The sequence below is a fragment of the Nipponia nippon genome, unplaced genomic scaffold, assembly GCF_047370975.1.
Source record: "Nipponia nippon isolate SJK-2023a ecotype South Korea unplaced genomic scaffold, ASM4737097v1 scaffold_8, whole genome shotgun sequence".
NCBI classification, from domain to species: Eukaryota; Metazoa; Chordata; class Aves; order Pelecaniformes; family Threskiornithidae; genus Nipponia; species Nipponia nippon.
In genome coordinates this window covers 12,166,033-12,177,331 of record NW_028262402.1, presented here as the reverse complement: position 1 = coordinate 12,177,331, position 11,299 = coordinate 12,166,033, and positions in this window count along the sequence as shown.

Sequence of the window (11,299 nt, the reverse complement as noted above, 5' to 3'; positions counted from 1 at the left end):
AAGCAGAATAATTTAAAATATGTCAATAACTCAAGGCAAAATTGCTTAACGCAAGAAGTATCATCTTCTTAACTTGTAGTCAAGTTTGCAGAATGGTAACTAGTAGGTGGAATGCTACTCATGGGATCAGAGATCATTTTTTGGATAGATAACGTAGGGGTTTTTTAGCAAAAATATCCCACAGTGGTTTATTATTGTGGTGTCTGTCTAGAAGCCAGAATTGAGCTTTAAAAACAGAATTAACTTACTTTCCAACAACTTTTCCTAGGAGAGAGTTTGAAAACTTGGCTGCCCTTTCAGGTGGATGAATCTATAAAGTGGAGACATTTTCACATTTTGTTATTGGAAAGGAATGCACCATTCTTCACTTCTGGGATTACATGCTTCTGGAGGTGCTCTATGTACTGCAATGCACTAGGTGGAGTATGTGGTGATGGCAGTTTAGCACAGCAGCTCCATGGAGGCACACTGTCTTGTTATATGTTGTATCTCATTGACCATGCCATAGAGACATTACCCACGTGCACAGCCCCAAACTGCGCGCACCTGCTTGAAGAGTAGACATGATGTGCGCTACCACATTTTTCTGAGGTTACGTTCCCACGAATTTTTGAACAACAGGTGCTAATTCAGCAAAAGCTCTCCTCTTTCAGCTCTCTTGCATCCATGGCAGAGGTTTCATCAAAGCCATGCTGCTGAGTGGGGCTATACATCGCTCCCGCTTGGGACTGGCAGGTTTGCATCAGTGAGAGTATGCAATATGGATCAGGCCTGGAGAATGCCTTCTGAACAGTGAATGGAAACAGAGAAGGAAAAATATAACTGTATAAAACCAAAAGAGATGCATATCAGAGATGGAGAAGTGGAAGATAGCCCAGTGAGAACTACAAGGGCATTGCCAGAGTGTGCAGAGAGGCAGTTAGAAAGGTAAAAGCTCAACTTGAATTGGAATTGGCCAGAGACATCAAAAATAACAAGAAAGGGTTCTACCAGTATGTAAGTTGCAAGCAGAAACAGAAAGAAAACATAGGCCCACTGTTAAACAGTAGAGGTGAATGAGTCACCAACAGTGCTGAAAAGGCAGAGGTTCTCAACACCTTCTTCACCTCTGTCTTTACCAACACTGTTGGATCGCAGGCATTGGGAACAAAAATCCAGGAGGATCCAAACATAGACCCGCCATCAATGAAGAAGGAGTTAGTATGTGAATTATTACAGGAGATCGACCCCTACAAATCGATAGGCCCTGATGCCATCCCCCCAAGAGAGCTGGCTGATGTCATTGCGGGGCCACTCTCTATAATCTTCGAGAAGTTGTGGAGATCGGGGGATGTCCCAGAGGACTGGAGGAAGGCAAATGTTACTCCTATCTACAAGAAGAACTCAAGGGAGGATCTGGGTAATTATAGGCCCATCAGTCTTACTTCAATCCCTGGGAAAGTCATGGAACGGATCCTCCTGGGGGCCATCACAAGTCAAATGAAGCACATGATTGGGAAAAGCTTCACAAAAGGCAGATCATGCCTGACAGCTCTGGTGGCTGCCTATGATAAAGTGACCTGCTTGGTTGACATGGGGCAAGCGGCTGATGTTGTCTACTTGGACTTCTCCAAGGCCTTCGATACGGTTCCCCGTGGCCTCCTCCTGGAGAAACTGATGTGTTATGGCCTGGACAAGTAGTCTGTGCAGTGGGTGAGGAATTGGCTGACAGGCTGCACCCAAAGGGTGGTGGTAAATAGCTCTTTTTCAAACTGGCTACCCATCACAAGTGGGGTCCCCCAAGGATCGATATTGGGCCCAATGCTATTCATAAGCGATCTGGATAATGGAATCACTTGTCAGGCCACACCTGGAATACTGTGTACAGTTCTGGTCCCCATTATACAAAAAAGATGTGGACAAGCTGGAGGGGGTCCAGAGGAGGGCCACCAAGATGATCAAGGGTCTGGGAAGCCTGCTCTATGAGGATAGGCTGAGAGAGCTGGGCTTGTTCAGCCTTGAGAAAAGGAGGCTTAGAGGTGATCTTATCACCATGTACCAGTACTTAAAGGGGAGCTACAAAGAAGATGGAGACTCCCTTTTTACAAGGAGTCACATGGTGAGGACAAGGGGTAACGGGTACAAGTTACTCCCAGGGAGATTCTGATTGGACATGAGAGATAAATTTTTCACAATGAGAACAGTCAATCATTGGAATAATCTCCCCAGGGAAGTGGTTGACTCCGCTACGCTGAACACGTTTAAGACTCAGCTGGACATGGTGCTGGGCCATCTCGTCTAGATTGTGCTAGAAAGGTTGGACCAGGTGATCCCTGAGGTCCCTTCCAACCTGGTATTCTATAATTCTATGATTCTATGATATATATTACTCAACAGAAAAGTTTTACTGATTATCACCAGGGGATGAGATCAGCTAGTCTGACTTTACATTCCCCTTTTCAGAATCAGTGTTTTCCACCTCCTGGGTGTGGCTGGGACATAGCACCCTCTTCCATAGTATTTTCTCTGTGTTCTTCATGTCACTTTTCGTGGATCTTGCTTGCATGAGGAAAGAAAACAGGCCAAGGTACGGCTTTAAAAAGAGGGGAAAAAAAAGCAGGACGCCTATGCTATTGGTTATACTTGAATTGTCTAGAGACAGAGCAGAGGCTTTAATTAAATTCACTATCTTTAGTAATTTTTTGGCGGTTTTGATTGATTTATTATGTGTTACATCTGGTCTTGATTTACCGCATTGCATTTATACTACTGTTGTTTTTGTCGCTTATGTGCTGCATATTAGTCATGAGTTCTTGTGGTTTGCAGTTTTTGAGTTACACTGTGCAAAGCATTCACGCTACAACTTGAAACCAGGTGTTTCAATATGAAAGCAAATCACTCCAAGATTTACACAAAACCACTGAGTTAGTAAGCCATAGACTTTGTCAAAATGTGTTTAGTTAAGTTAGAATTTCATTTCTAAAGATGGTAGTGTCTGCAGTCAGTTTTCAGATGGGCATGTTTATAATTTGTGATATATTTAGTATTATAATTATGTATCTTATCAATTAATTGTGCTTATGGTTTTTTAATGTACTTGCCCTGAATCCTATGCCAATACATTTAACACAAAACCAAGCGAAACCAAACCAAAAATCCTAACAATCCTATCTCTGAAGTCCATTTGTTTTGATGCAGTATTTTAGATTAGTGGAAGGGGTTCTAAAATGAATGCTCATCTACAAGAAAAAAAAGTTCTTTGGACCACCATTAAGTTTGTCCGATGAAGCATGGCATGGTTGTGATGTAAAATATCTAAGATCTTAAGTGTCAAGAACTGTGCAGCTGCTTGACTTGTTTAGCTCAAAATGCCAGTAAATGATTACAGAGACCACTTAATAGAAAAATCATCTCAGCCACAGAAGCATTGACGTGAGTATTCTGAACCTTAATAAATTTCAGTGTATTTGTTATGTCAAGCACACTCACAAGGTCATCAAGGGCAAAGGAGGCATTGCAAATATTTTTAGTGTGCTCAACACATCACAGGATTGAAAATGTCCATGATTTCTCTGGACGAGGATAGATGATAGCTAGAAATGCAAAAGAACATTTTAATACCTTAATTATCGTGCCTCTTTCTGGTGGTAATAGTTAATGTGGAATTTCTCCTTTTGCAGATGTGCATATATATTTGTATTTTCTGGAGGATATTGGTGTGTTTCAATCACAAGTAACCATGCTTATCATTATAAACTGCCCTAGACTTTCTGAGCTTCTGTGAAGCTGGCTGCAATGTGATCTTGTTTGTACCAACTTAATAATAATGATTTCCGGATTCTTATTATTTCAGTGGAGTTTCCATTGATCTATGTTGGCATCAGAATCTGGTTCCTGTGTGTAAAAGAGGACTTTTTATCTGCTTGTTTTCTAAAATGGATATTTTCATTATCTTCTGCATTATTTGGGTCTTTGGATTTTAGTATTGCTATTCCTTAATCTTATTTTTATTGCTTTCTCTTTCCTTTCAAACAAATATTTTTTGGAGCCTCCTCTTTACCTTTGGTCCTGCAGTTTTGCAAGATGCAATCTTCAGTGGCAGGACAGGCTTGAGGCCATCCTGCTCACTGATTTTCCTTCTTGTTCCTGACACATGTCACCAGTGCGCACGCTTGTTGCCTCCCCAGTTGTGCTGTATGACCATTCATGTGACTTTGAATGGACATCTGATATGAACATCTTTAAATGCATATTTTACTCATTTGTTTTTCAAAAGATCATTTCTCCAGTACAGCTTGCTGCATGGTGCAGCCAAATGGAGCGTGTTGTAGCAAGGGTGTACACAGAGGTAGTACTGCTAGCAGAGGCTACTTTGAGAAAACTGCTCTAGCTTGCACTAAAATTATCTAAGAAGCAATGTGTGAATGGCTAATATCTAAAATAAAATTTTAAAAAAGAAAAAAATAATAATCTAGTAAATGTGGAACTTGGTATCAAGTAAATCTTGGTCACAGACATCCAAACAGTAATGTAATTTTAGGCTTAGCTGTTAGGAACCCAGGAACATCAGATGGGCCTAAAACATGGGGCATTTTCTAGCTAAGTGTGGGACCTTGCTGGTCCAGAGAAAGACAGCAGAGAAATTGTCTCTTACCAATGTGACGACGCTGTTACAGGGAAGATAGTTAGACCCTGACTCGTTTACTTGGTGCTGATTTCTGAAGAGTTTGGATGCTTTGAGTTTATTTTGAGTGAGAGAAAAGACAGTGAAAAAAATTTGCAAGTCTCTGGGTACCTTGCATCCCAAGGATCCTAGTTGGTGGATCTTAATCCTACAATGTGTGGTGAGTTGACCTTGGCTGGCCACCAGGTGCCCACCAAGCCCTCCTCAACAGGACAGAAGGAGCAAATACGGTGAAAAAACTTGTGGGTCAAGATAAGGACAGGGAGATCACTCACCAATTACTGTCGTGGGCAAAACAGGCTTGACTTGGGGAAATTAATTTATTTTCAATTAATAACAGAGTACGATAGTGAGAAATAAAACAAACCTAAAGCCACCTTCCCCCCAACATTCCCCTTCTTCCTAGGCTCACCTTCACTCCTGACTCTTCTACCTCCTCCCCCTGAGTGGCACAGGGGCATGGTGAATGGGGGTGGCAGCCCCCCGTTCATAACGCTTCCTCTCTGCTGCTCCTATCTTCTCACACTCTTCCCCTTCTCCAGCTTGGGCCCTCACGATGGGATGCAGTCCTTCAGAAACAGACTGTTTCGGTGCGGGTCTTCCATGGGTCATAGGTCCTGCCAGAAAACCTGCTCCTGCATGGGCTCTTCACAGGCTGCAGCTCCTGCCAGGAGCCTGCTCTGGTGTGGGCTCTCCATAGGCTGCAGCTTCCTTCAGGGCTTGTCTATCTGCTGCAGTGTGGGGTCCTCCATGGGCTGCAGGGTGGATATTTGCTCCACCATGGACCTTCAGGGGCTGCAGGAGAGAAAGCTACTTCACCATGGTCTTCCACAGGCTGCAGGAGAATCTCTGCTCTGGTGCCTGGAGCACCTCCTTCCTCTCCTTATTCATGGACCTCGGTGTCTGCAGAGTTGTTCCTCTCATGTATTCTCACTCCTTTCCCCTAGATACTGCACAGCTTTTTTTACCCCATCTTAAATATATTATCACAGAGGTGCTACCAGCATCACTGATGGGCTCAACTTTGGCCAACCATGGGTCCGTCTTGGAGCCAGTGGCATTGGCTCTATCAGACATAGAGGAAGCTTCTGATGTCTCCTCACAGAGGACACCCCTGCAGACTCCCTTCCCCTGCTACCAAAACCTTGCCACGTAAACCCAATACAATGTGATAAAGGGGTAAACATGTAATCTGTTCTTTATTCATTATTGTGTCCATTGTTTCAGGTAGCATTGGACATGGCCTGTCTGTATGCACTAACAGAGACAAAGTAGACAGCAACATAAGAGAAAGAGAGGAAAACACTCTCACAGAGGTGAGAAGACTGGATCTTCAGAGTGTTATTTCCATTTTGCGCAGTCTAGAGGTTACTATTCACTTTTTTATATTGTCAACCATTTTTTATATTGTCAATGAAAATATTTTAAGGTCTCTTTTTTTAGTGACTGAATGAGACTCTTGGAAAATGCAGGATTAAAAGGGTAAACATTGGGAAGTACACTTAGCTGGGAAGACAAATGAAAAGTTGGGAAGAAAGGAAAGCACTGGGAAGAAATCAGTTGGCACTGAGATATCTGGTTTTGTTACTCCTTTCAAAATCAGCAGTAATTCAGGCACTGAATACCAGTTCGAAATTCAATTTGTAGCTGTAAGAATAAATGACAGTACATACTTTAGAACTTTTCTTATTTCCTTCCTCTCAAAGGCTCTCTGCTTTTGAAAATACACTAATCCAGATGTGCAGTCTGTTGACCTAGCTGATTACTTCTTATGAATTGTTAGATAAAGACTGGGAAAAGAGGACTAAAATAAGTTACAGATAAATCCCAGTAATATAGTTTGGAAAGCACTTTGCATTTTTCAGCCATGTGAAGTTTGACTAATGCAGATTGTTTACAACAGTTCTGTAAAGAAGGCTGCAACTTCTTACAGTCGCCCTGCTTTTGGAGGGAAATGACATCACATATACAAAACATGCTGCTTACTCAGATGTAACTTCTCATTCATTGACACAATAGATTTTGTTATTCAAAATTAAAAGTTACATGTACTATTGCTAGGTTTTTATATGCAAATGGAAGACTTTTAAAGGACAGCTGGGCATTCTTCATTTTGTCCAGTCATTCACTGCACATCATTAGATGATTCACATTTTAGAAATACTAAACTGTGACTTTCTAGATCATGTTCTCATTGAATTTCACTATTGTCAGGAAAATAGCTGCTTGAGAGGTTTTGCAAACATTCAGAACTTAACTGCTTGTAATCTCAAATGCAATGAATAAAATTAAAGGAAATCAAGGGAGAAGACTCTTCCTGCTTTTAACTCATGATCATCAACTCTACATCATGTACTAGTTTTACCTTAAATCTCTGGGCTGTATTGATTTATTGTACCTCTAAGTTTTGAAGAAGATTTAAGCAGATTGCAGGAAACTTAAATTGACTCTTTTTGTTAAAGTGTTGTGCAGTTACTTTGCTGAGATGGAGCTCCCTATGTATTGATGTTGACTTCTTTTTCTCCCCCCATGCACAAATGGCAAGAGTTATGGTTAGGCATGCCAAAATAAATAACAAAAAAGCATGGAAAATAGGCAGCTTTTATTTTTCTTTACAGAAGAGATTCATGTTGTCATTCAAGAGAATGTACGTAAGCTCCTACTAATTGCAGACTTATTCCAATGGTATTGACTCAAGCTAAATTGTTGGAAGGTCTCCTTTGTAAATCACATGGTACATTATTTGTTGACATGTCAAGTTTATTTCCATTAGAGAAAATGGGTTTCTATGTTCGTTTTCCAACCATTTCAGCATTAACATTAAAATTGACAAATTACTTCTATAGTGATATGGAGCCAAGGGTCATATGTGGTAGGGCACATGATTTATCCCAGGGTTTTGATCTGATGAACTGTGGTATTTAATTTGCAAAATGTTTGCCTGTTTTTTTCAATTCAAATGTTTTCTAGGTGTAATCTGATTTTGCAGATAACTAGGGTTATTCTGTAGTACCACAATCCAATTTCTGAAATTTCCAAATGAGTCATCTAAAATGTTCTCAAATTTCTAATTGTCAAAAGTTTGATTTCCCTTTTTTTTTATCAAATTTCTTCCTTGCTATGAAACCACACTTCTAGTATCTAGAATAGGTCAAATGTATACAGGGAAGATCTTAAACAAGATCTTTATGCAAGCAAGAATTATAAACACAACTTCCACTGACTTTCTGGGGGATTTATCTGCACTGGCCTTCTGAGTTAAGGTTCATATCGTCTATTTCCAACATCATTTTTAAGGTAGAATATATTGTAGTTTTATTTTAAAACACCACTAATGTCTGCAGAATTGTTACAGCACTGCAAACTCATTTTTACCGTGCTGGGATGATTTGGTGTTAATTGCCTTTGGGATGATTTGGTGTTAATTGCCTTGTTTAAAAGAGAAAGAAAAGTAAACATGGTGTTTCCTGAGAATAGGTTAAGATTAGAATTACTGGAAATGAACTCAGGATTACACTGGTAGATAATAACCAGTTTATTTTCACCTGACACCTTCAAGTATTGTAATTTGATACAATAAACCTGATACAGTTTTAAACAAAAAAGGAAAACAACATTTAATCAGCACAGACTTGGAGCAGAAGTAGGAGGGAACTAAGTGTATTAGTCTTACTAAACCTCATAAAGTAGCTGGAAACATCAGATGTGTTCAGATTGCATCTGTACTGTGTCTTTTATGTTAAATCTACATGCATATTTAAGGACAGATAAATCAGCAAATTGATTACCCTTCTTAATCTAATATGAAGTCCTGTGGATTCAACTTCTCTATTCCTATGCACAGTGTGAAGTGTACACTTACAGTTCCAGAGTATTATATTTTCTGCGCAATCTTGTATTTGGGAAGGCTTTGCTTGTCTCAAATGAGAAATAGCTTATATGGATGGTGCATATTTATGTACCAGTAGTTTTAGCTGAATAATTATGAATACATCTCCAGCTGTCACAGTGCACCTGAAAAAAACAGGGCTGAGCATGTTCCTACTGCTGACACACTTTATCCACTCTTTCTTTTCTTTCCTCCTTTGTTTTGTAAAGGAACAGGATTGGGATCTGTACAATTAGATGACAGTGCTTATCCCATGCTGCCACTTTCAGCGGCATGAAGTCACTTTGCACTTCTACTTCCACTCTCAGGTACTCACAGGGTCTCTCTGCAGTTCCTTCCCTGGCCAGGTTTTGAGCTGCTGGCTCTGCATGAGCTGTTAACTCCTACTCTTTTGTGTGCTTTTTGATACTGAAGGCTTGCCTCTCCGTGGGTATTCTCCCAGTGAGTGATGAAACACATTACTGCAATGATGTAATTCTTTGTAATTATTATGTTGTAAACAGTTGGTATTAGAAGAGTTTCAGAGAGCCATTTATCTAAAAAAAAAAGGAAAAGATAACATTAAAAAATGCTAATGCTTGACTGTAAGCTTCTGCAAAATGCTAGAATTGCACCCCAAAGCCTTTTTGTGCTTTTGCAGCACGGATATAACTATGGTGACAGTTTCTTTCTTAGTAATATTAGTTTAGTGCTCCCTAAACTCTGAGCAGCATATTAAATCAGATCTTATTAAATCGGGTTCCCTTGATAGAGCAGAAGATTGCTTAAACCTTTCTAATTTGTGACCTATGATTGTGCTCAGTTAAATGTGATATTAAGGTCAAGGTCTAACATAAAGTCACAGAGTAGACCACAAATTCATTACTACATTTTAATTCATGTAGTGACACATCTGAGAGCATGCTCCTTTACCTTTGACCCTCAGTTATAAAGGAAATCCATCTGTACTTACTAGGTTATGCAAACCTCTGGAGAGTAGATTGCCAGGATTGTTAAGGATATAGAAGGTCAGGATAAGGAGACATCTGTATAAATACTCTATCATTAATATTCTCCTTCACAATGAATATTGGCAAAAATCAGTAAAGAAGGGCCACAGCCAACAATGCCTTGTGACACTTTCCAGAGCAGAGGACACTTTGGAGGGTATTTATAATGTCCATTCTACTTTGTATGTCTTGCTTAGGTACAATTAAGTGGACCAAATAAGGCACCTAAATTTCCTCTGTGGTTAACAGAGACAGGTACTGACAAGGCAGAGATTAACCACCAGACTTAGATGCTGAGAAGGCAGCACAAATACTGTCTTTGTTCTGACATACAATGTATGTGAGTAAGATAGAATGGGCATCAAAATGCAAGAAAAAAGCTGAAGAAGAGAAGAAAGTACTAAATTATAATAACAATTAGAAATGATTTTATGATAATATGCCTGTTTCCAGCCAGGACAATTCTTTTTACATACACCCCATTTATTTGGCTCATTCTCTATATGATTTTTTTCACAGGTGAAAAAAGGAGGGAGTTTATTGCTTTGTTTGCAGTAGCTATTCAGCTGGTACAAATGTTATATATTCGGTCATATCTTGTTCTTTAGCACTGTCAACCACCTGTCAATCTTCATATTTGCAGAAAAGAAAAAACACCAGCCACCCCACTGTGCTGAATGTGACAGCATTGTAATGTCAGAGGACCAAGAGCAGGTGATGGTTTATGATAGAAATAAATCTTTTATGAGAGCAAACTTGGGAGAATTACATGCTTTTGTAGGGGATATATCTCTGCACAGGTATCACTGACAGTCTTCTCAAATGCATCAGTTTGATAAGGCAAGGTTTTTATTGTGTCTAATCATATATGGAGTCATTGAGGAGAAAAAAAGAGGAGGTATATGCTCTTTGTGTATATATATATACTATGTAAGACAAGTGTTTGTGTATGTATCAATATAGATGTATGCATGCCTTCATATATATTTGAAAAGAATTAGATTAAATGATCCTTAAACTGATTCCCACATTTTATGGTACAATTCTGATTGCTATACAGCATGCAAGAGTGCTTTGGCTTATTGCATTCTGAAATGAGACAAAATGCTTTCTAGAAAAAGACTTTAATTTGAATGAGAGGACATGGAATTAAACTGTATATTTTGAAATACGGTGAGATGTTGCATTTTTCATGTCTTTGCAGTATTTTAAATATGATGCCTGTAACTATGTTGCAGGATCATTTCGAGTTTTTATCTGAATGTGTATAAGAGAGTCCTACCCTTCCAGAAAGAAGCAGAAACAGAAAGTCACACATCCTACACCCAGGCAAAATCATTTGAAGTATTTTATTATGAGCTCTTCCTATAACAGTGGCCATCACATCCTGCCCTCTGAAGATTCCATTTTTACAGTTAAGCTATTCCAGCCCTATCATGTTGCCACGATAAAAATAATTGATAAGTATCACACAAACCTCATAAATCTCTGCTTTTTATTTATGGAAAAAGCCAGGATGTGTGTGAAAATTTCTGTTCCAAAAAGCCACAATGTCATAATGAATCTAGCAAACAGAGTTGCAACTCTAGTCTCCCCTCAGCTGTTTGTCTAACTACTGCATAGCACTTTTGTCATTCATTTGCTAGCCTGACTGCACATGAAGTTATAATTACAAACCCCATCCATTTTTCTTATCTTTAAAATGGCACTTGCATAAGTTAAAATGAGTGCTCAAGCCAGCCAGTACCACAAAACCAC